At 38.2% G+C, this 27624-nt stretch overlaps 1 pseudogene; it reads left to right on the forward strand.

Annotated features, from left to right (window-relative positions):
• Nucleotides 1-569: 569 nt before the first annotated feature.
• On the forward strand, nt 570-26548 carry LOC131893968 (vomeronasal type-2 receptor 116-like; annotated as a pseudogene).
• The last annotated feature ends 1076 nt before the right edge of the window (nt 26549-27624 follow it).

The raw sequence follows: 27624 nt of genomic DNA on the forward strand, positions 1-27624 counted from the left end.
TCACTGGTGTAGCATAGTTCCCATTGTGCATACTTTGTTATTTCAGATGCTCCACAAATGAGGCTACCTCTCCCTGGAATGGACTTGGTGATATAATGCCCTGTGTGTAACCATGAATTCCAACTTTGTTGGTCCTTCTTGAACCATTAATTTATGTTTCATTGTAGGTCATCTAAGAAAATACATTGACATCATTTCTAATAATGTTCACCTAAACCTAGGTAGTCCTGGGACCAAATTTTTTCAACATGGCTTCATCCCATGGGCCTTACGTCCACAAACATGACTGATGTCATGGAACAAGAGACTGAACTATCCCAATATATACTTATTAACCCATGTTTTTCACATGGACTGGGGACCTCAGGTGCAGAGCCCCAGGGAAAAGATTGTCCAAGATTACTCCAGGGGTGAGGAAATAACTGGAAAAAAAGGAATCTTGAGTGTGTAAATAGCCTCTCATTTAGCTAAGAAATGAAAGCAGGTAGGAATAAGTGGGTGCCCATTTGATGTGCTTATCTGCATAGCACTTCACAATTCATACTTCCTTAGTGTAGAACAGGGCAAAGATGTTCACTTTGATTTTCCTCTTCTTGCTCCTGAACATTCCACTTCTCCTGGCCAGTTTCACTTATCCCAGGTGCTTTTGGAAAATGAAGCAGACTGATGACAAGGATGGAGACTTGGTGACAGGTTGTATGTTCTCCATCAGAACAGTGCAGTGGCCAGTGGAGAAAGAGTATTTCAACAATGTTTTGAATATACAGTAAGTGCTTTTGTATTTTTCATGTAAATTGTCATCAGGAATATTTCATGAGGGGTTTGAGGATGAGGAACAGAGCAATGCTTTGAGTCTTCTGTCGTGTTCTCTCCACCTCCACACCAACAAATGACCCCTAATTCTTCTAAAGATTCATTGCTATTTGACCACTTTTAGTTTGTCCAGAGGGTGTTCTATTTTTCTTCCAATTACAAGGATGGAAGTGGAGTGACGAAAGAGGTCTCTACCATGATCCATCATGAACAGCTCTCCTCTTGACAGTGTTCATAACACAGTAGTCAGTCTCAGCAAAAGGAACCCATTCTATTTAAATGAATTCTGAATTTGCAGTAAATGGCTATAGAGTTTGCTGATGGTCCTTTCATCAGTGTGTGCAAGTTCTAGGACCACAAACATTTGTTCCACACCTAGGTGCAGAGAGATTTCAGTTAGATATTAAGTTACTCTCTCAAATTCCTCACATGTGGTCACTCTGCCTTCTGAAGATGCATCAGGAGTGGAAGTAGGAGACATGTCCACTGTGAACTCCATGTTTTCCTGTTTCTCCACACTTCACTTATAGATATCTATAATCACTGGCTTTTAAGTATTACAAAGTCCAGTTCCACACTCTCTCTTTACATAAGGAAGGAATTTATGGATTGTAAAGTATATATTTATATTCTTTGGAAAGTGAGGCTATCACTAATAGTGATGGATGGTCACTTTCCTTGTCACTTGCCTGAGTAACAGCTGTGGCATGTGATAGTTGGAAACACTTGAGAACAGGGATAGAGGAATTACTGACTAGCTCATCTTTGCCATTATTTAAGAAGCATGTGTCTTTTCTTTTTATAAGTTGTTTCTTGTCTGATACTTATATCACATTTACTTCTTATGTTTCTCTTTCAGTAATCTTACTAATTATAGCTGCATATTTTACAAATATGGGCACTGTACACATGTTGATTTTGTGGATTGCTCATAGTTGCTTTCAAACACAATACTTTAAACCAATAAGCACATCTGACAGCTCAAGTAACTGATGTTTCTTAATATTTACTGTGCAGAAGTTAGTGTTTGAGGTGCACAAGTTCTAGTCTCAAATTCCTTTGTCTTTTACTGAAAATTTCAATGATAATTTTTCTGTGTGGTGAAAGGGAATATTTTAAAAGTGCCTATTTCTATAGACAAAGACATGTGAGAGGTACAATTTCTAAGCGAAAAACTGATTGTATTTAACTCTGAGGAAATCATTCAGAATAAAAGAGGATGTTTGATGTGTGTTGGTGAGATGATATGAAATGGCTAGGAAGAAGCATGAGTCATTATTCTTCCCGTAAACATGAACACAAAATGCCAATATTCTCTTCCAACTGATTTGTTGCCCATTTTTATTACAAAAATAAGTGCTTTCTATAAATTTTATACTTTATATTCTTCTATTTATACAAACATGTAATACTGGCATGACAAATCCCAGTAGGACACCAGTGTTGTGTTAGTGTAACTGGAAAAGTAGTCAAAAGATTTTATCTAGAAGAATAATTATGTTGGTCAGATATACCCAGTGTGAACATATCACATGCCTGTGTAAACATAAAACAGGTGAACAATACTGGAGTGGGGGTGCATACCCTTAATCTCTGCACTCAGGACCTATAGCAGGTGTATCTCTGTGTATTTGAGGTCTGTCTAGACTACAGGAAATTGTTATTCAATGCCACGTGATCTGTGACATTTTATGTCCTAAATTATCATCATTCCTGCCTATACAGATAGACACATACAGACATACATCTTTTACCAAATATTTCTTTGGTTTTTGAATTTATTTAAAAAAAATGTTAAAAAGAGATTTTTTTTTACCTGCAATAGACAATCCTGAAAGAAAAAAAGAGCAAGATAAGGCTGTACATGGGGGGATATGTTAACTATATTTCCCACTAATTATAGTGAATTGTAAGTTCATAAGCCAAATGTTACCCCATAAACACTATTGTTTATTTAACAGTCGCTCTTTGACAGTCTTAGCCATTTCGGTTGCTTTAATAAGAAAATAACACAAGCTCCTTAGCTAACATATTATATGAATTTTTTATATTGCTCAAGAATTTCAAAATGAAGACATTGTCAGGTTTACTGTTTGCTCAAAGCCTGTGCCCTTTTTTTCACTTTTCTTTATTAAGAAATTTTCTACTCACTCCACATACTATCCACAGATCCCCCCTCCTCCCTCCTCCCACCCCAGCCCTCTTTTCCAAGCCACCCCGTATCCCCACATCCCCACATCCCCCAAATCAAGGTCTCCTGTGGGGAGTCAGCAGAGCTCAGCACACCGAGCCTAGGCAGGTCCAAGCCCCTTCCCACTGCACCAAGGCTGTGCAAGGTGTCACACCACAGGCACCGGATTCCCAGAAGCCTGCCCATAGACCAGGGACAGATCCTGATCCTCCTGCCTGGATGCCCCCCAAACAGTTCGAGCCAAACAACCATCTTCCTTATCCAGAGGGCCTAATCCAGTCCCACGGGGGCTCCACAGCCTCCAGTCCACAGTTCCTGGGCTTCCACTAGTGTGGCCAGTCATCTCTGCACATCCAACCATCATGATCTCGATGTCCCTTACCTGCAGTATCTCTCCTCTCTCTCATCAATTGGATTCCCGGATCTCAGCCTGGTGCCTGGCCATGGATCTCTGTATTTGCCTCCATCAGTCACTGGACAAAGGCTCTATGATGACAGCTAGGTTATTTGCTAGACTGGTCACCAGAGTAGAACAGTCCAGCTGTGCCCTTGCTTTTAACTTCTGTGCAAGCACTCACAAACCAGATGGAAAATACTCTGATGAAGATGACAATGGCATCTCTCATTTATGGGAGACCCAGCCCTACAAACTTTTAAAGTTTTTGCAAGCTTTCAGCTTCTTATGTCATCCAAACCTTGCAACAGAAGATATTTGTTTCAATATTTGAGAGAGTTTAGGAGTACCATCCATTACAGGATAGTCCTTGTATTGACTACAAATAATCGTCTGTTGATTTTCGTCCATAATAAACACTGTACCCTTTTACAGAACATCAATTGAGAACTACAAGTTTGCTCTGTCCTTGGCTTTTACTGTGGATGAGGTCAACAGGAACCCTGATCTATTACCAAATAAATCTTTAGACTTTGGTTTACCAGACGTTAATTGTAAGAATGTGTTTCAACTTTACAATCCCAATATTTTTTTTGAACAAGATCATAGTGTTATCCCTAATTATGTCTGCTCCGAAAATATCGAGTGTGTAATGATGCTTACAGGACCAAACTGGGCAACATCTGAAGTACTTGGGACAATAATGAACATCTATAAATCTCAGCAGGTAAGATTTTATGGGGTGGGTTTGCTGTTGCTACCATTCCCAGATGCCAAAAACAATGTAAGGAGGGGGCTGGCCTTACATTTGTATCAGTCTATGTAGTTCATGAGTACTATTCAGAGACTGATGGGCATTCCACATTACAATGTTTGAATTAGAGATGAGGGAAGAAGTAATAGGAAAGGATTAATTTTAGAAATCTTTGCAGAAAAACGTATTTATAAGTTTTTAGAAGTGCATGCTATCTCATGCTGCTCCCTGTGTCCTAGGTCCTCCAGCTTACCTATGGACCTTTCCATCCTATCCTGAGTGATCATGAAAAGTTTCCCCATCTGTATCAGATGGCCCCACAGGACACATCTCTAGTCCTGGCCATGGTCTCCATCATCTTTCACTTCAGCTGGAACTGGGTAGGTCTGGTCATCTCAGACAGTGATCATGGTACCCAATTTCTCTCACATTTGAGGAGAGAGATGGAAAAAAATGCAGTTTGCTTTGCCTTTGTGAACATGATCCCAGTCAACATGAAGTTATACATGCCAAGAGCTGAAGTGTATTATAACCAAATAATGATATCATCCACAAATGTTGTTATCATTTATGGTGACACAGACAGTACTCTCGCTGTGAGCTTTAGAATGTGGGAATCTCTAGGTATACAGAGAATATGGGTGACTACCTCACAGTGGGATGTCACTACAAATAAGAGAGACTTCACCCTTGACTCATCCCTTGGGACACTAGCTTTTGCACACCATCATGGTGAGATTTCTGGTTTTAAAAAATTTTCCAGACTTTGAACCCTTTGAAATACACAGATGAAAACCTGGCAAGTCTGGAGTGGATGAACTTTAACTGTGAAGTCTCTGCACCCAACTGTAAGACACTGAGGAAGTACTCATCGAATACCTCAGTGGAACGTCTAGTGGTACAGACTTTTGACATGGCCTTTATTGATAGCTGTTATGATGTATACAATGCTGTGTATGCTTTTGCTCATGCAATGAATGAGATTCTTCATCAATAGACAGATAGTCAGCCAATGGACAATGGAAAAGGACATGGCTCTAGCTGCTTGAAGGTAGTGTTTCTTCTACTAGGTTATATTGGTGTCATCAATATCATATCTTTAGGAGTCTCTCAGATGCTGAAACTCAGTGGACTAGAAAATATTTCCCCAAATAGAAAGATTTCAGAGCATTTTTTCCTGATGAGGAAGTAAACCTAGATGTTGCTATAAATCTCTAATGCAAAGGCAGTGGAGTAGAAGACACAATGAATCAAGGAAGATCAGTGATTTTGTTATGGAGCACCTGAATATCATCACCTCTGTTCTAATACTAGAAGCTTTATCAGTCCTTCCTCATGAATATTCTCCACAATGAGAAAATGAGTCCTTGTTCATTATTAGTCAAATGTGTGGTAATTAGTGTAGGGGATGTTTTTCACACATGCTCTCAACCCGTTCTGCCCCCACTGTCAGCTCTGGGGACCTCAATTGGCATTCTGAGAGTACACAGGTAATATTGCTATGATTCAGTTCAGTACATACATGTGTATTCATGTGTGTGAATGGTTGTTCCTCACTGTGTATGTGTGTATATTTGTATTTTTCTGTGTATCTGTGTGCACATATGTGTTCCTGTGTATATATTTGTTTCTATCAGTAGCTGTCTGTCTTCTGGTGGAAGTGAGCATAAATTTGTCTCTGTGTCAGTGTCTTTCTATATGGATGTTTTTTTCTACATATATCTTCCTGAGTATATTTGTCAGTGAATGTGTCTCCATGTGACTATGTGTGTGTTTTGTATGTTTCCATCTATGTGCTTACACATACATATATCTGAGTTGCTGTGTCTCTGTGTATATGTGCGTATGTCATTTGATGTGGTCATAAATTTGTTTGTGTGTCAATGTCTCTCTGTTTTCTTTCTGTATCTGTGTGTTTTTCCTTGTATGTATTTGTCTGTGTGTGTGTGTGTGTGTGTGTGTGTGTGTGTGTGTTTGTGTGTGTGTCTGTGTATATGTTTTTTGTGTATCTGTTTGGATGCTTATTCCTGGCTCTGTGTACCTGTATGTGTATATGAATGTTGAGGCATGTGTGTGTAAATAAGATTGTGGCTGTATTTTGTGTCTATCTTTATATGGATGTGTGTGTGTGTGTGTGTGTGTGTGTGTGTGTGTGTACATTTGTATTGAGTATCTATGTTTTGTGTCTGCATGTATGTCTGTGTTTGTGTTTGGTAGTTTCCTCTGAGAGAACTAAAATTCTAGGAACATTATGATACTCTTATTTATCCATTTGCTTTCACTGAGATTTCTCCCCTGGGCTTCTTCAATAAAGTTACCTTTAAGATAAAATTAGCATGTTTTTTGACTTCAAGGAAGGACACATACACTATATGATACTGCCTGTGTTTCAGCTGCACTCCTTTCTGAGGAAGACCCACTTCACTAATCCTATTGAGGACAGAGTGAATATGAACCAAAAAGGAGCCGGGTGGTGGTGGCGCACGCCTTTAATCCCAGCACTTGGGAGGCAGAGCCAGGTGGATCTCTGTGAGTTCGAGGCCAGCCTGGGCTACCAAGTGAGTTCCAGGAAAGGCGCAAAGCTACACAGAGAAACCCTGTCTCGAAAAAAACAAAACAAAAAAAAAAAAAATAATAAATGAACCAAAAAGGAGAACTTCAAGAAGAGTATGATATTTTCCAGATTTGGAATTCCCCACACGGTCTTGGACTTAAGGTGAAGACAGGAGAGTTTAACCTATATTTTCAACCTGGCCAACAGCTCCATTTATATGAAGACATTATAGAGTGGGCCACAGGAAGTAGACAGGTGGGTGTGACAAAACTGTACTGATTTCCAATACACAGCACAAACACTGTCAATTGGATCCATTTGTGCTTCCTTGTAACTTAATGAAATAAATTGTCGTATTAAAAACCAATATCTATCTTGCCCCGGACTTCCCTTCTGAAGCACAGCCCCACTGGGAAGGATCCCCTTCTCCAAGACCCTTGGCAGACCCTGCAGTCTCCACGCCCTGCCCCGACCCCCATCCGCCTGAGCCCCAAGCTTCTTCGTGAGACTTAGAGGCCGGCCCCCAGCTCCCAGCTCCCATCTTGCCCCGGACTTCCCTTCTGAAGCACAGCTCCCAGCTCCCATCTTGCCCTGGACTTCCCTTCTGAAGCACAGCACAGCACAGAGAGCACCCATCTGGACAAGAGAGAGAGACTTCCTGAATCTGTCAGCTCTGTCTGAACCAAGTGTGCGGATAAGGCCAAGAACGAACCACAAGGAGATGGGCAGATGTCAAGTCAGAAACACATACAACAAAATGAATAGCAATACACCATCACCAGGCCCTAGCCCTCCTCCAACACCTAGACCTGAACATCAGAAATTGGAAGAAGCAGAAGAAAATAGCCTTATGAATGTCATCATGAAGAAGCTAGAGGCTCGTGTAGAGGAAAAGACAAAAAAATGTGAAGAACGCTGTAAACAACTAGAGGAAAGGGTAAACAAATTAGAAGAAATCAAAAAAGTCCTGGAAGAGAACAATAAAATACTGAAAGGAAATCAAGAAAAATCAATGAAACAAATGAAGGAAACAGTCCAAGACCTGAAAAGAGAAATAGAAAAAATGAAGAAGACACAAACAGAGGGAATGCTGGAAATAGAAAATCTGAGAAAACGATTGGGAACTTCAGATGCAAGTATAATCAACAGAATGCAAGAGATGGAAGAGAGAATCTCTAGCGTTGAAGATACAATAGAAGAAATAGATTCAACAGTCAAAGAAAACACTAAAGTCAACAAAGTCATGAACCAAAATGTCCAAGAAATTTGGGACACCATGAAAAGACCAAACCTACGAATAATAGGGGTAGAAGAAGGAGAAGAATACCAACTCAAGGGCACAGAAAATATATTCAACAAGATCACAGAAGAAAACTTTCCCAACTTAAAGAAGGAAATGCCTATGAAGATACAGGAAGCCTATAGAACACCAAACAGACTAGACCCCCAAAAAAAGTCCCCTCGCCACATAATAATTAAACAATTAAACGTACAGAATAAAGAAAGAATATTAAGAGCAGCAAAGGAAAAAGGCCAAGAGACATATAAAGGCAAACCTATCAGAATAACACCTGATTTCTCAATGGAGACTTTGAAAGCCAGAAGGTCCTGGACAGATGTAATGCAGACACTAAGAGACCATGGATGTCAGCCTAGACTAATATACCCAGCAAAACTTTCAATCGTCATAGATGGAGTGAACAAGACATTCCATGACAAAGCCAGATTTAAACAATATTTATCCACAAACCCAGCCCTACAGAAAGCACTAGTAGGAAAATTCCAACCTAAGGAAGTCAAATACACCCTCGAAAACGCAGGCAATAGATAAAGCCACAGCAGTAAACCCCAACGAAGAAAAGTACACACACATCACCACCAAAAAATAACAGGAATGAACAATCACTGGACATTAATATCCTCAATATCAATGGACTTAATTCACCTATAAAAAGACATAGGCTTACAGAATGGATACGAAAGCAGGACCCATCTTTCTGCTGCATACAAGAAACACATCTCAAATTCAAAGATAGACACTACCTAAAAATAAAAGGCTGGGAAAAGACTTTACAATCAAACGGTCTTAAGAAACAAGCAGGTGTAGCCATCCTGATATCCAGCAAAACAGACTTCAAACTAAAATCAATCAAAAGAGATCAAGAAGGGCATTACATACTCATCACAGGAAAGATCCACCAAGATGAAGTCTCAATTCTGAACATTTATGCCCCAAACACAAGGGCACCCACATATGTAAAAGAAACATTATTAAAGCTTAAATCACATATAAAACCCCACACATTAATAGTGGGAGACCTCAACACCCCACTTTCACCACTGGACAGATCCCCCAAATCGAAACTTAACAGAGAAATAAAGGACTTAACTGATGTCATGACTCAAATGGACTTAATCGACATCTACAGAACATTCCATCCTAACAAAAAAGAATATACCTTCTTCTCAGCACCCCACGGAACCTTCTCTAAAATCGACCACATACTTGGCCACAAAACAAATCTAAACAGATACAAAACAATTGGAATAACCTCCTGTGTTCTATCAGACCACCATGGTCTAAAGTTGGATTTCAACAACAACAAAAATTACAGAAAACCTATAATCTCATGGAAACTGAACAATACCCACCTGAATCACCAATGGGTTAAGGAAGAAATAAAGAAAGAAATTAAAGACTTCCTAGAGATCAACGAAAATGAAGACACCACATATCCAAACCTATGGGACACTATGAAAGCAGTACTAAGAGGGAAATTCATAGCACTAAACGCCCACATAAATAAGCTGGAGAAATCTCACACTAGTGACTTAACAGCACACCTGAAAGTTCTAGAACAGGAAGAAGCAAAGTCTCCCAGGAAAAATAGATGCCAGGAAATTATCAAAGTGAGAGCTGAAATCAATAAAATAGAAACAAAGAGAACAATACAAAAAAATTAATGAAACAAAGAGTTGGTTCTTTGAGAAAATCAACAAGATAGACAAGCCCTTATCCAAACTAACCAAAAGACAGAGAGAGAGCATCCAAATCAACAAAATCAGAAATGAAAAGGGGGACTTAACAACAGACATTGAGGAAATCCAGAGAATCATCAGGTCATACTTCAAAAACCTCTATTCCACAAAACTGGAAAACCTAAAAGAAATGGATAATTTTCTGGATAGGTACCACATACCTAAATTAAATCAAGACCAGATAAACTATTTAAATAGTCCAATAACCCCTAACGAAATAGAAACAGTCATTATAAGTCTCCCAACCAAAAAAAGCCCAGGACCAGATGGTTTCAGTGCAGAATTCTACCAGATCTTCAAAGAAGAGTTAATACCAATACTCTCTAAATTGTTCCATACAATAGAAACAGAAGGAACATTACCAAACTCTTTCTATGAGGCTACAATTACCCTGATTCCCAAACCAAACAAGGATACAACAAAGAAAGAGAACTACAGACCGATCTCCCTCATGAACATTGATGCAAAAATACTCAATAAAATACTGGCAAACAGACTCCAAGAACACATCAAAACAATTATCCACCATGATCAAGTAGGATTCATTCCAGGGATGCAAGGATGGTTCAACATACGAAAGTCTGTCAATGTGATACACCATATAAACAAACTCAAAGAAAAAAACCACATGATCATCTCACTAGATGCTGAAAAGGCATTTGACAAAATCCAACACCCCTTCATGATAAAGGTCTTGGAGCAATCAGGAATACAGGGAACATACCTAAACATAATAAAGGCAATTTACAGCAAGCCAACAGCCAACATCAAATTAAATGGAGAGAAACTCAAAGCAATTCCACTAAAATCAGGAACGAGGCAAGGCTGTCCGCTCTCCCCATACTTATTCAATATAGTACTTGAAGTTCTAGCCAGAGCAATAAGACAACATAAGGAGATTAAGGGGATACAAATTGGAAAGGAAGAAGTCAAGCTTTCCCTATTTGCAGATGACATGATAGTATACTTGAGCAACCCCAAAGATTCCACCGAGGAACTGATAAAACTTATAAACACCTTCAGCAACATAGCAGGATACAAGATCAACTCAAAAAAATCAGTAGCCCTCCTATATACAATGGACAAAAAAGCGGAGAAGGAAATCAGAGATACATCACCCTTTACTATAGCCACAAATGACATAAAATACCTTGGGGTAACACTAACCAAGCAAGTGAAGGACCTATATGACAAGAACTTTAAGTCCCTGAAAAAAGAAATTGAAGAAGATGTCAGAAAATGGAAAGATCTCCCATGCTCATGGATAGGCAGAACTAACATAGTAAAAATAGCAATCTTACCAAAAGCAATCTACAGATTCAATGCAATCCCCATCAAAATACCAACACAATTCTTCACAGACCTGGAAAGAATAATACTCAACTTCATATGGAAAAACAAAAAACCCAGGATAGCCAAAAGAATCCTGTACAATAAAACAACCTCTGGAGGCATCACGATCCCTGACTTCAAGCTGTACTATAGAGCTACAGTAATAAAAACAGCTTGGTACTGGCATAAAAACCGACATGTGGACCAATGGAATCGAATTGAAGACCCTGACATTAATCCGCACACCTATGAACAAATAATTTTTGACAAAGAAGCCAAAAGTGCACAATGGAAAAAAGAAAGCATCTTCAACAAATGGTGCTGGCAAAACTGGATATCAACATGTAGAAGGCTACAAATAGATCCATATCTATCACCGTGCACAAAACTTAAGTCCAAGTGGATCAAGGACCTCAACATAAACCCAGCTACTCTGAACCTGCTAGAAGAGAAAGTAGGAAGTAGTCTTGAACGCATTGGCATAGGAGACCACTTTCTAAATAGAACACCAGTAGCACAGACACTGAGAGAAACAATCAATCAATGGGACCTCTTGAAACTGAGAAGCTTTTGTAGGGCAAAGGATACGGTCAACAAGGCAAAGCGACAGCCTACAGAATGGGAAAAGATATTCACCAATCCCACATCTGACAGAGGACTGATATCCAGAATATATAAGGAACTCAAGAAATTAGACATCAAAATGCCCAACAGTCCAATTAAGAAATGGGCTATAGAACTAAACAGAGAATTCTCAACAGAGGAAACTCAAATGGCTGAAAGACATTTAAGGAATTGCTCAACATCCCTAATCATCAGGGAAATGCAAATCAAAACAACTCTGAGATACCACCTTACGCCTGTCAGAATGGCTAAGATCAAAAACACTGAAGACACCTTATGTTGGAGAGGATGTGGAGCTAGGGGAACTCTCCTCCACTACTGGTGGGAATGCAAGCTTGTACAACCACTTTGGAAATCAATATGGCGCTTTCTTAGAAAATTGGGAATCCATCTCCCCCAAGATCCAGCTATACCACTCTTGGGCATATACCCAAGGAATGCTCAACCACACCACAAGAGCACTTGTTCAGCTATGTTCATATCAGCATTGTTTGTAATAGCCAGAACACGGAAACAATCTAGATGCCCTTCAACTGAAGAATGGATAAACAAAATGTGGTACATATACACAATGGAATACTACTCAGCAGAGAAAAACAATGACATCATGAGGTTTGCAGACAAATGGATGGACCTAGAAAAAATCATCCTGAGTGAGGTATCCCAGACTCAGAAAGACAAACATGGTATGTACTCACTCATAACAGGATACTAGATGTGGAACAAGGATGACTGGACTGCTACTCACATCACCAGGTAGGCTACCTGGAAAACAGGACCCCAAGAAAGACACAGGGATCGCCCAATAACAGAGAAATGGAATGAGATCTACGTGAACAGCCTGGACATGAGTGGGGGTAGTGAAGGGCGAGGGTCGAGGGAAAGAGAGCTTGGGTTAGTGGGAGATCCCAGCTGGATCAACAACAGAGAGGGAGAACAAGGAATAGGAGACCATGGTAAATGAAGACCACATGAGAATAGGAAGAAACAAAGTGCTAGAGAGGCCCACAGAAATCCACAACGATACCCCCACAACAGACTGCTGGCAATGGTTGAGAGACAGTCCGAATTGACCTACTCTGGTGATGGGATGGCCAAACACCCTAATTGTCGTGCTAGAAACCTCGTCCAACTACTGAGGGATCTGGATGCAGAGATCCATGACTAGGCCCCAGGTGGATCTCTGGGAGTCCAATTAGCGAGAATGAGGAGGGTTTATATGAGAGAGAATTGTTGAGACCAAGGTCGGATAAAGCACAGAGACAAATAGCCAAACAAATGGAAACACATGAAATATGAACCAATGGCTGAGGGGTCACCAACTGGATCAGGCCCTCTGAGTGGGTGAGACAGTTGATTGGCCTGATCTGTTTGGGAGGCATCCAGGCAGTGGCACTGGGTCCTGTGCTCGTTGCATGAGTCGGCTGTTTGAAACCTGGGGCCTATGCAGAGTCGCTTGGCTTGGCCTGGGAGGAGGGGACTGGACCTACCTGGACTGAGTCCACCAGGTTGATCTCAGTCTGTGGGGAAGGCTTTTCCCTGGAGGAGATTGGAATGGGGGGCGGGCTGGGGGGAAGGTGAGGGGTCGGGAGGGGGGAGAACAAGGGAATCTGTGCCTGTATGTAGAACTTAATTGTATTGCAAAATAAAAATTAAAAAAAAAAAAGAAGTAGAGAAACTTAGAAGAAACTCAGTGATGTTATATTTCAAAGGTTCAGTGGCTTTTATAATCAATAACTTATTTAAAAGGACATTTTCTGTTTATTATTTCAAAACCCCCATTTCCATATGTTATCACATCATTTCTGATATTTTCATATGTGATTGTAGATAATTTTTCACAAAATTTGTCAACTAATGAAATATTTATGAAGGGAAATGTTGTTTTTTCATTGCATTAGGTGATAATGTAGTTCCTTTCTAGAATGCATGGCATAGTTAATATAAGACATATAATGCTATTTAATTATGAAAAATTAATGGCCTATCACTTATGCATCAGAACTATACAAGACTCCTTTTGGCTTATTTTTTTTTTCAAATTTAGGCACATCATAGGAACAACTTAGTATTTATTTAGTATTTTCCTGATTTGAAAAAAATTGGATTCTTTAACATTATAATCATAATATGTTTGTTGAAAACAATCAGTAGCAATTGTATAACACAATGAAAATTTCCTTTTCGAGTATCATTCTCTAAACATCACAGTGTTTAAGTTTGAAATTCTTATAAATTTGAGAGGATAAAATTCATATTCTGAACACTTGTGTAACAGTACACAGTCCATCCACTCAGACAAAGAATCACACCATATCCCTAAAGATCCCCTAGCTTGTAAGAATATAAGTGTATGGAATATGCTCTTGACAGTTATTTTAAGGAAATGAGGTTTTTTAAACGCCACACCTTAGTTACTAAAATGGAAAATACTGGATTTTTTCTCAAAAGCACTGAAGACCTCACATAACAACTAGATTATAACTCAACCTTTCAGATTCCTGTACATAGTGGTTTTGTTCTCTCAGGGTGAAAGAAAATTTGACATCTGTGTTCTCAGTTCTATATTTTCAGGACAGAAAAAAAAATTTAAAGGAAAATCAAATGTCTCTTTTCCAATTATTTTTCTGTTATTGGATTCCTGTCCCTTGAAGTTAATAAAAAAATAAGTATGGCCAACAAAAAAAAAGAACCAATATCTAGCCTCCTATATTATGTTTCTTCTTTTCACTTTTTTGATATAACACTTTATTAATCCTGTGAGGATTTCAGACTGCATACAGTGTATTTTTACCATATCAGAACCTGCTTCTGGTTTTAAATATAAATATAAAACTGGTTGTAACTATGATTTAATATTTCTAGTAAAGTGAACAATATTCTCTTGGTACCATTATGATTACTATGCAGTGGTTTCCTCCCTTATGCTGAACCTTGGGCACAGATGTTGAAAAGAGAGGCTATTGTAAGGATGGAGTAAATTAAAAATACATCAGTCATGAATTTTTATAATCCAATTTTGTTTAATTATTTTTACAAAGATGTCTGAAATTGTCAACACCTCTAATCATAAATTAACATTTTCGTGATCCATATTAGATATTCTATGAATTATAATTTTGCCTTTTCCTTCTTTTTTCTTTTATGTGGGTACTGGTGTTTTGTCTGTATATATTGTATGTCAGGCAACTGCTATGTATGTGGTGCATATGGATGCCAGAAGAGTGATTTGCATGTCTGGAAACTTGAGACAGCTTAGTGCCACACAGTGGCTGCTAGAAATCAAACTCAGGTTTTCTTTCTGAGCAGGAATTGTTACTGAACACTAAGCCATCTCTCTAGCTCTGAATCACACTCTGTAAAATAAATTACTCAATAGAGGAAATTTGCCTGGTCCCATTAATTATTTCATAGTTCATTCAAACTAATAAGGGAGTGTCTATATTTTTTCACTATATGGGAAGTATTGGTAGTAATAAAAATTGGTTTTGAGGAAATCTGTAAATGAAATATCCCATTATGCATCCTGGGTATTTTATTGGTATGAATTCTGATGTGGGTGGTTTTAAGGTATACAATTCAAACTGCTCAGTACGAAGTAGGTTGAATTTTATAGATTGTAACTTCAGGAAACTCTGCAAGCATGATCTGAAGTGATATCTCAGGTGGCCTAGATAGCATGAAACTTACAGTTAATGTTCTTTCTCAGAGTTGAGAAGAGTCATTCTCTGGGAAAAGGGCATATGAGCTGAAGTTGTAGCTACTGAGCTAAATATTCATTCAGAGGACAGCAATGAAACCTCATGTCTGTTCTAACCAAACGCCATTTGAGCATTACAAAAATATCTACTGGAATAATACATGGGATTAAAAACAATTCCACAAGTACTCTGCTCCCAGAAATGCAAATCCCAATGCAGAAACTAACAACAAACAAATAAACATGAAGATATCAAAGCAACATCACTCCAAACCTTACAATCATAGATTTATAGGAGAGTATATTCAATGATATACTAAGTAACAAATTCAAAAGATGATTATAAGGAATTTCCAAAAAAATCAAAGAGGGTACAAAACACCTCCTGGAGAATACAATGAGATCATGAAAACTTACACACTATAAGACACTGAGTGAGCATTTGACAAAGGATTTCAATGAAGATACAAAATAATAAAAAAGTTCAAATGAAAACATATAAAGGAAAAGAAAAATAAATCAAATAAAAAATATCAGTGAAAATTCTCAACAAGAGAATATTTTAAGTTGAATACAGGATGGCAAGACTTGAAGACCAGGAGTAAGAATTAGAAAATTCAAACTATAGCAAAAATAATACAATAAGGAAGAATGAAAAACATAGGAGACCAAGTCGATATGTTTAAAGATCAAATTTACAAATCATAGCCACAAGAGGGAAAGGACACACTAAAGCCATCAACATTATATCCAGTAAAATGTAGCTGTAAATTTCCAAAATACAGCATGAGCTATAGATTTCTAGATATAGTAGTCATCTAAATACCAAAGACTCAACTCCAGAAAAGAAGAAGCTCTTGAAGTATTTTACTTAAAATTAGTTTTGTAACAAACAGAGAAAATTGAAGGCTGCAGGAGAGAAGCCTCAGTCATAGAAGGGTCCCATCTGGATAACAGCAGATTCTATTAAGAATACTTTTAAAGGAGGAGAGTAACAGTGGTGTATTTCCAACAATTAGCAACATAACTGCCAACCCCAGTTACTATATGCAGCAAAATTATCCCTCATAAAAGGAGACAGAACGAAGTTCAGTAATGAACACAACTACAGGAATGCATAACTACTGAAACAGCAGTATGAAAGACTCTAGAAGAACTTCACGCTCAAAACCAAGTGGACACAAGAGGTCAAAGGAACATAGACACAGCACTAGAACACCAGCCAGAAAAAGAACTATTAGAAAAGTCTCAAATACTGCAATAACAAATGGACAATAATTTACAAATAATTCTCAATAAGAATGTAATATTAATGGTCCCATTTTCTAATCAAAATGTGTAGACAATGAGATTGGTTCAAAAAGAGAAACAGACATTCCTTTGTTACCTTCATGGGGAGAAAACCTTTATTCATAAACATGAAGAGAATCCTTCTTTAAAAGGGGGGAAAAGCATTGTTATGAAGTGAAATAGACAAAAATAAAATTAGAGAACAATCTCCTGTATGAACAGGGATGTAACAATTCTGGACTAAATATCTCTCAAGAGATCTCAACAACACAACAGAAATATCAGTCTTGGCAACTAAGATGACTTCATTCCAGGGATGCAAGCATGGTTCAACATATGTAGATCAGTTAAGCGTATTATACCACATGAATAACTCAAGGATAGAATTCAATTGTTTTCTAAAAATGTGCAAAAAGGACTCTTAACAAAATCCAACCTCAATTCAGATAAAAAAAAAAGAAACAAAGTCTGACAGAATGGAAGGAACACATCTTGACATAATAAGGTTTTCTATGTCAAACCTTTTTGTAGACAGATGTTTCCTGTTCTTATTTCTTGTTCCCAAATACCCAGAAGCCATGTCCCAAATTACCACAGAGAGGCTTATATTAATTATAAATGCTCATTCGATTGCTCAGGCTTGCTACTAGCTAACACTTACATTTAAATTAACCCATTTCTATTAACCTATGTATTGCCATGTGGCTTGTGGCTTTACTTCTCCTTTAGCATGTCTTGTTTCCTGGGTGGCTGGTTGGCATCTCTCCTGACTCTGCCCTCCTTCTTCCCATCATTATCAGTTTGGCTTTCCCACCTAACTTCCTGCCCAGCTACTGGCCTGCCAGTTTTTATTAGTCAATGAGAGTACTAAATATTCATAGTGTAAAAAAGAATTGTTTCACACATTTCCACCTTTTTGCCTAATTTAAAAGGAAGGTTTTAACCTAAATATAGTGAAACTATACTCAACAAAGACAGTTATTAAGTAAGAATTATAGTAATACTATCTATTCCATTTGCACTTGGCAAAACTAGAGAAAATACTTAATTATCTATCTTATCTTGGTGAGTCTAAAGATTTGTATCTAATTTACTTTCTATTATAACTAAGAAAAACTATAATCATAACTATGTAATCTTTAACTCCATCAAAGATCCCAGAAGGGTGAAATGTTACCTAATGACAGAGACATCAGGCTGCTTGGACAGTTACCCAATGTTCCTCTATAATGTTGCAGCATCCAACTCTGGCCTACAGGCCTAGCATATCTGACAGACTTTCATGTTAAACAGAATTTCTGAAGGACTCTCCTGCCTTGTCTTGGAAAAGTTTGACAGTCACTTTCTTTTGTGTCCTGCTTGTCCATTTTAGACAGCATACCATCAGCAGTTGAGGCAAGGGCTATTTCTTGCCCAAGCGGCTAACTTTTCCCACAAAGAAAGTAAACTCCGTATAGAGTTTCTTTGATGCCTATTATTTTTTTCTGAAGTAGATTTTGCTTCCAGGAGCAGACATTTATCATTGTCATAAAAAACCTTATGATTTTAAAACATCTTAAGTGTCATATTCTGTAGATCTCTGAAGTATTTGAAGATCATCTATCTAAATATATCTGTTTATGACCTTGAAAACATACCTAACATGACAATAATTTTGATTATTATAGAAGACTATTAATCTGTATTTTTAATTATACATTACATTTTAAATGAACTGTATGAGCACAATACTGCAAACAACAGTAGAAACATACATACAGCATACCAGAAATAACTTTAGATTTGTATCAATAAGTTTAAATCTACACCAATGTAAAATATTTTGAGTTTGTATTTTGAAGTAAAGTAAGTTCAATAATCTACCCATTTCCTCCAACATTTCTATATTATATTCCTCTTTCTTCCTTTATAAAGATATCTCTAAATTTAACTCCTTTGTTTAGCCTTTGTTGAGTATAACCAATAATAATTTGTAACCAACCCTTCCTTAAATCAGAACAAACATTTATAAGCAATATTTTGGGAATGTGGGAGTAGATCTCTAGACTACTTCCTGTTGATTGGGGGCACTGGTAATCTTTGGAGGACCCTGAAAAAATTTAGGATTATGGTCAAGTCCTGACTGGATTATTTTGTGAGGCTGGATCATCTTAATTAGCATGCTGGAAGCTGTTCTGGATGCTGGATCACCTGGGCCATAGGAATCATTGGAGATTTTTCAGGGGGTCTTTCTGTGGAAACAAAAGCATAACCTCTCCCTCAAAGTAACATATCTTTTGAAAAATTTTGAAGTCAAGATAATTTTAAAATCATAAGTTGGTTTAATATAGCAGTTTCCATAATCTGAGCTCTCTTAGCAGCCAAAAATTTTAAAGACAAAATAATAATATACATAATCCAAACACTCTGCATATTTTCCAGCTTTATGTGGATTATTTCTTTTGTATTCTTTACTCCCATTTTAAAGACTTTATTTTATTATTTTAAAATTTTATTTTTAAATTTAAGACTGTATACACTCTTTCTCTTTTCTCTCCCAAGATTACGCATATTTTTAAGCACACTGTGATCTGTTTAGAGACTCTTTTTGTCTAAGTTCATCCATATTGTGCATCGGTAACCTTTTCTGTCTGTCTGAGCAACAGAAAAATAGTTGTGTAACTTAGATCATGGCATGCTGGTGCTGGCTCCTCCCACTCGGTTCTCTGACAGTCTAGTCTCATGGTGGAGGCAAGTTTACCACCAGCTTTGGGAGCGATGTTTACCAAGCCAAATCTGGGAAGTTACTGGGTCCACATTACCACCGAAGATCCAATGCTCATAAATTCATTTAAGTTTTTGGCAGCAGAGCCTCTTTTTTTTTTATGCCTCCTGTCTCATCTTCCTCTTGTTTTCAAGGTCCAGATCACACACTGCTAATAAGAAGAATGCCTTTGGAAAGAACTGTGATGTTTTGAGTTCCTAACAGACACTTCTTGTTGCTTCAGGAGTTTGGGCCTTACTCACCCTATATAGGAATGAAATGGAAGGTGGGTTCATATTTTGACATTAAGACCCACTGGTGCCCTTGCTCAGATCTGAGTTGCTAAAAACAAATTGATCAGATAAGTAAGCATTGGCTTGCTTGTCTATAGCCTCTTCAAGGCTACCATTTTGTTCTGCATTCTCGGGTGCCATCTCGCTGTCTGCTGGCAGATGTCCGTGTCACCTGCAAAGGCCTCTTGAACTCCTGGACTGAACCTGTGGCACTCTGCACCTGTGTGTGCAGAGCAGCTCGGCGGCGGCGGCTTGCTGTCACACTCAGCTCTTTGCTGCCGTGTGTAACATCCTCTCTTCTTTTTTTTTTTTAATACTTTTCAAAAATTTATTGTATGACAACATTACTTTTCTTGACACATGAAATTTAAGATGTGTGTGTGTGTGTGTGTGTGTGATTATATATAAAACATAAGGATTTTATTTCATTTATTTATTTTTGTGTGTACCTGAGCATGGGTACATACATGTGCATGTGGGTTCACATATATGTGTTATATACATGACTGTGGAGGACAGAGGTTTATGTAGGTTGTCTTCTTCAGTCTCTTTTGCAATTTAATTTTTTTTTAATTTTTATTTTGCAATACAATTCAGTTCTACATATCAGCCACAGATTCCCTTGTTCTCCCCCCTCCCCCCCCTCACTTTCCCCCCAGCCCGCCCCCCATTCCAATCTCTTCCAGGGCAAAGCCTTCCCCACAGACTGAGATCAACCTGGTGGACTCAGTCCAGGTAGGTCCAGTCCCCTCCTCCCAGGCCGAGCCAAGCGACCCTGCATAGGCCCCAGGTTTCAAACAGCCGACTCATGCAGTGAGCACAGGACCCGGTGCTACTGCCTGGATGCCTCCCAAACAGATCAGGCCAATCAACTGTCTTACCCACTCAGAGGGCCTGATCCAGTTGGTGACCCCTCAGCCATTGGTTCATATTTCATGTGTTTCCGTTTGTTTGGCTATTTGTCTCTGTGCTTTATCCGACCTTGGTCTCAACAATTCTCGCACGTATAAACCCTCCTCATTCTCGTTAATTGGACTCCCAGAGATCCACCTTGGGCCTAGTCATGGATCTCTGCATCCAGATCCCTCAGTAGTTGGATGAGGTTGCTAGCACGACAATTAGGGTGTTTGGCCATCCCATCACCAGAGTAGGTCAGTTCGGACTGTCTCTCGACCATTGCCAGCAGTCTGTTGTGGGGGTATCTTTGTGGATTTCTGTGGGCCTCTCTAGCACTTTGTTTCTTCCTATTCTCATGTGGTCTTCATTTACCATGGTCTCCTATTCCTTGTTCTCCCTCTCTGTTGTTGATCCAGCTGGGATCTCCCACTCACCCAAGCTCTCTTTCCCTCGACCCTCACCCTTCACTACCCCCACTCATGTCCAGGCTGTTCATGTAGATCTCATTCCATTTCTCTGTCATTGGGCGATCCCTGTGTCTTTCTTGGGGTCCTGTTTTCCAGGTAGCCTGGCAGCAGAGCCTCTTATTGGAGCCACCTCATTTTTACTGACAACACTTAGTCAGGAAGCCTTCTCTTAAAAGAGCTGCCCCTTTGTTCACTGTCAGCAAACAAAGCCTACCAGAGAAAAGCCTACCAAGAAGCCATGCTTGACTCTGTTCCTGTGTGTCTAGAATCCTTTTTCAAGCTTTGTCAGGATACATGTTGGAATACCATATGAAGCATTAATCTAATTAATCTTATTGATAAAAACCAGGAGTCAAATATTGGGGTAAAAACTTGAAAGATCCAGAGGAGCAGCCATAGTTATTTCATACCTCTCCAGTTCCTTCAACCAAAAGGGCCTAGATCCTTAATATACCCAGTCTTATAACTTCCTGTCTCCTCTATGTACAGACCTCCAGACTGCTATAATTAACTAATGATTAGCTCCACCCTCGGACTCCAAGCAAACTTTGTCAGAACACAAACAAAATATTACACAACACCTTTTGACAGCACTGTACCACAATGAGAGAAAAATGAAAGAATAACCATTAAAATCAGAATGGGAAGGTGTGTGTGGTGTTGCATATCTTTAATTTAAGCTCTTTGGATGCAGAGGCAGAAAATCTCTTTCTTTTTGTGGGCAGCCTGTCCTACATAGCAAGTCCAAGTAAGTCAGAACTGCATATGGAACCCCTGTCTTAAAATAAATGAGAAAGAAATGGACAAGAGCATGCATTGTCTCCACTCTTCTTCAAAATAGTCTTTAAAATATTAGCAAATTAAAAAAATAAATGAAAAGAAAAAAATAAAAAATAAAGGAAAGAAATGTAGCCTGGTCTATATAGGGAGTTTAGGAGAAGTAACAAAACACAATGAGACCCCATTTCAACACAAACAATAGAAAAGGAAGCATTGTAGTTATCAGTATCTGTGGAAAACATGAGATGATTCTGTGCATAGGAGATACTGTGGTTTTGAAATAGAACTTAATGCAAAACAAAAGATGCAAAGTGAGCATGCAACAATCAGGAACTTTCTGACTCAGCCCAAAAATCCCCATCACCAGGTTCATAGTAATATAAAGATGATATGTACATTTTTTTTCTATTTAAGAAATCCTTCAATTGACTTTAAACAATCTTTTATTGAGGTTCCAGCTGCATTAGAGTCTTTGTAAGGACTTTCCACATCAGGAAACACTTCACCTTCCAGCTCACTGCACATCAGCTCACCAGTTCCTCACCACAAAATAAACTGGGTTCTGCCTTTTTAGCCGTTTTGCTCTTTATACTGTTTGTCACACTTTGCAGTGCTATTTTCCTGGACTTAATCTTTGTTATCAGAGATTTTTGGAGATATTTCTCAATTACAGGTGTCCATTCATCCTAGCTTGCTATTTTTTTTTTTGCAGTGATTAAACAGTGACCATAAGCGTATTGAGAAGGAATGTTTCATTTGGCTCATGGGTTATAGTTAATGGGAGACAAGGCAGGAATCTGAAGACTGCAACCAAAGCATAGGCACTGAAGGAACAGTGCTTACTGGCTTGCACTGCTTGCTTTGTCCTACAGCCTTGCCTAGGGACAGTACAGCCCAGTGTGCTGGGCACTCCTACATCACCTAACAGTTAATGAAATGCTTCACAGATTGGACAGCAGGCTAGTCTGAAGGAGATACTATTTTTTAGTTAAGCTTCTTTAGGCCCCATTTTTTTATTGTAATCTGAGAAATGTGATTACTCACTTGGTATATATGAAATTAGCTCATTAATATGTAAACATGCTGTATAATATAGTTATAGAAGGAGTAGGTAAACCTTCTGACATCAGCATGTGTCTGATTTTCCTCAGATGCTGCCCTCTGTGTGCAGTGCTGATTGTGCTCCTGGATTCAGAAAATCCTGGCAGGAGGGAATGGCAGTCTGCTGTTTTCAGTGCAGCCCCTGCCCAGAAAATGAAATTTCTAATGAGACGAGTGAGTATTTTACTACAGTTATAAATCTTTCACATTGATCATCCTTTCTACCCCTCATACTGGGATGCAGAAGGGTCTAAAAGGGAACTACACAAACATAATAAATTATTTTCCTAAGTCTTTATAGGAATATGATTGTCAACTAAGTTCCTGTATAAAACTCCTCATGTCTTGACCCACATCTTGACTCATTGTAAATTCATGGCCGGTGGCATTTTCTCAAAGAGCCAGTTTTGATAATCAAACTGCAGTGTGAGAGAACTTTACACAAGGTCTTTCATAGTGATTAATCTTCTCTAAAATTACACATAGATTAAATTCAGGTCTTGAATCTTTCAAAATATTTTTAATCTTTTTGCATTTATGTATGTGTCCCTACATAAGTTTATACATACCATGTATGAACAGGTGTGCACAGAGAGGAAAATAGGGCAATGGATCTGCTTGAATGTGCGTAGGTGCTGGCAACCAAATCCAAATCCTCTGTAAAATTAATGAAGAGGGAAAATAATTTCCTGTTCAATTATTAGAAACTGCTAAGAATGAGAAAGAAGACTACATGTAATATCCAGAAAACTCTTCTCAAAGGTTTGATTTGATTAGAAATTTAGGAAAGTGGCAATAAGTATTGACACATGATATGGAAAATACATTCAATATTTTTATATACATCACCCAGTAACAATGTCACAAAGTAATCCATTAAAATGGTTTTGTATGAAAGAAATTAGCCACAATTATTGAAATGATATTATCACCTACATAGCCCATATTAGTCAAATGATTATTTATTCAATTTGCTAATTACAAATGGTAGGTGGATAGTTTTTCACTACTTTTGCTTGTAATCCTATATAATTAAATTGAAAGTCCTTAAGGGATACGTATGGCAAGTAAAATGACTCACTAACGCTGATGAACTGAGTTCATTCTCAGGACCCATATACTAGTAGGAGTTAGCCAACTCCTAGAAGTTGTCTTCTGAACTCTGTGCAATCTCACATAAAACATATGCCATTGTAATTAAACACAGTATAATTAAACTCTTTTAAATTTAAAAACACATAGGAATAAAATTTATTTGTGACAAAAATTAGCAAAACTATCTTTACTATTACTTTCATTATGTGTATGTATGTGAGGTTGGTAGTTATGTATACACAAGGGGCAGTGCAGGGGAGAAACATCCAATGACCCTGTAGTTTTAGTTTCAGGTGGTTATGAGACAGCTGATATGGATGCTGAGAACTGAACTCAGATCTTCTGCAGGAGCAGTACATTCTCTTCCCAGTCGAACAAAATTCCCAGCCCATTAAAAGAATTAACTTGATAGAAAAGTGCATAAAAATTATTCTAGATAAAAATACTTAAAATGTTGGAAGCCCACTATCACTATTTGCAATTACCCAATGATTCAGAGCAATTATAATATGGTTTCCTACACTTACCATCATGGCTATTACAACTTATGCAGAGGGTACTATTGCTCAACACAAACATTCTGTATTGCTACTCTTTCTTAAGGGCTTTTGTGTTATCTTTCTCATACTGTTTATATGTATCTACTTCACACTAGCATACACTAACAGAGTCTGGGTCTCACAGAAATAGAAATTAGGGAAGGAGGAAGATGTTGTCTGTTCCGAAAGGTAACAGAATCAAGGTGTAGCGTCATTTTAGTGCTAAGTATATTTATAGGTATATACTTTTAGTGATAGTGTTACTGCTTCTAACAAACAATTGGGAATTTGCTGTCTCTACTGCCAGAAGAAGACATAACTAAGGCTGTATTTATGAATTATCTTATTTTTGCCATCAAGCATTATTATATTCATATAACTTTCATCTTTCACTTTTACCCTCCTATTTACCCCACATAAACCCAATCACTTTTAAATTCATGAGCTTTTTGTTTCTTTGATATATATACACCTATAAATATATACCCATATATAAATATACACACATGTAAAACTTACTGATTCCATGTAGAGTTGCTTTTATTTTAATGTGTTTGGGCCAGCAAATTTGAACTAGAAAATGTATCAGAGGTCTGGTCCCAGTGGAAGACACAGTCTCCATATCTTATGGGGACAGCTTTCATAAAAGAGACAAAGACATCAGGAGGCACTGAATCCATGGGATATCTGATTTTAATACACACTCAGAAAAAGTGTGGTTCACTTCTGTGAATTCATCACGATAAGTCACTTCATCATAGCATCTGTAATGTATTAAAAAATCTGTACTTTCTAATATCATGTCACATGATCACATCAATTCAAAAATGATTCTTTGGTTTTGTTCCCCATAGAGATAACGAGTATTATGAAATGGAAGCATTGCTACGCAGCAATTTTCTTCAATTACACCCTCAAAAACAAATACAGATGTTGCAATGCTTTTTCAATACACATAATTGAAATGTCCTGTCAATAAAAGTGCTGAAGCAGAACTAATAATACTTTACTTTCTTTACCAGATGTGGATCAGTGTGTGAAGTGTCCAGAGGACCAGTATGCCAACACAGAGCAGAACCAGTGCATTCACAAACCTGTGATATTTTTGACCTATCAAGATCCCCTGGGGATGGCTCTTGCCTTAATTGCTTTGTGCTTCTCTACATTCACAGCTCCGGTTCTTGTGATCTTTGTCAAGCACCATGACACTCCCATTGTGAAAGCCAATAACCAGAAGCTCAGCTACATCTTGCTCATCTCACTCATTTTCTGTTTTCTCTGCCCCTTGCTCTTCATTGGCCACCCAAACTCAGCTACATGCATCCTGCAGCATATTACATTTGGAGTTGTATTCACTGTGGCTGTTTCCACTGTGCTGGCCGAAACAGTTACTGTCCTTCTGGCTTTCAAAGTCACTGCCCCTGGAAGAAAGATGAGGTCCTTTCTAGTTCCAGTGGCACCTAACTACATCATTGTTATCTGTACTCTCATCCAATTTATTGTTTGTGCAGTCTGGCTAAGAGCTTCTCCTCCCTTTGTTGATATTGATATACATTCTGAGCATGGTCACATCATCATTGTGTGCAGGAAGGGTTCAGTCACTGCCTTTTACTGTGTCCTTGGATACCTGGCCTGTCTGGCTCTGGGAAGCTTCATTGAGGCTTTCTTGTCCAAGAGTCTGCCTGACACATTCAATGAAGCCAAGTTGCTGACATTCAGCATGCTGTTGTTCTGCTGTGTCTGGATCACTTTCCTCCCTGTGTACCATAGTACTAAGGGTAAGGTCATGGTGGCTGTGGAGATTTTCTCCATTTTGGCTTCCAGTGCAGGGATTCTGGGATGTGTCTTCATTCCAAAGTGCTATATAATTTTGTTAAGACCAGATAGAAATTCTCTCCAAAAGATCAGGAAGAAATTATCTTCCAAAACTGATATTTCATGAATTCTAATACATAGTTGGTTATATATTAGACAAATATATAGTTGGTTCATAACCACCAAATGCTGAATTATAATGCAACACCTATCCCTTTTACAATGACTCTCACTGTTTCCTCTAATGATGTTAACTAGCAGTATCGTGTCTACTACTGTTGTCTACATTGGCTCCTGTAATCTTTCACTCAGCCACTCATTTCATAAGACCTAGCCATTGGACAATAGTGCAGTGTGGAAATATCCTCTTCTTCTCTAAAACACAAACATGTTCAAAATAAAATCAATGTTCTAACTTTAATATCTGTGTGAATAAATCACTTTGAGGGCAGATGAGTGGTGAGATAAAAATGCAGAATATTTGTGGGAGAGTGAACTTGTGCTTATCAATGATGGTAAAATAATATTCCTCCTTCCAGGGGAATGGTAAGATAATCCTGATGAATCCTAGGGGTTAGAAAAGTAGAACTTAGAGCAGAACAAGATGTTTTGATAAACAAATAGAAAGAATATTGCGGATGCTGGGTTAATGTCTAAGCAGTTGAGGTGATGTACTGCTCTTGAGAAGGACCTTATGCAATTCTCATCCCCAACAAAACGCTCTTGACAACCACTTATAGCAATATCTCCAAAGGATCAGATGACCCCTTCTGGATTTTAAGGTTATCTGAACTCACATGTGCACATAATCACACACACACACACACACACACACACACACACACACACGCACACTTAAAATCACATAAGGTTTTTTCTTAAATATAGAAAAACATTACAAAGACTATGCCCTTGGATTCTGCTTTTCAATGTGCTCTTAAGATGTGAGAATTAGAAATAATCTATGGACAAAGAATGAGATATGAGAGATGACTGGGACTGTTAATGCATATGACATAAGAAACTTCAACTTAAAGTGTACCAAAAGAGACATACCTAGGGAATTGATAAGGGAAGAACAGCTTGGTAAATTGATCTCTAGTTGTATATATGAATGTTAGAGATCTCTGAAAATCAGAACTCTGCATTTGTCACATATCTATTGAAGGAAAACATTGGGTCTTAAGTAAATTGTAACATAGT

The sequence above is a fragment of the Peromyscus eremicus genome, chromosome 1 (genome assembly GCF_949786415.1).
Source record: "Peromyscus eremicus chromosome 1, PerEre_H2_v1, whole genome shotgun sequence".
NCBI classification, from domain to species: Eukaryota; Metazoa; Chordata; class Mammalia; order Rodentia; family Cricetidae; genus Peromyscus; species Peromyscus eremicus.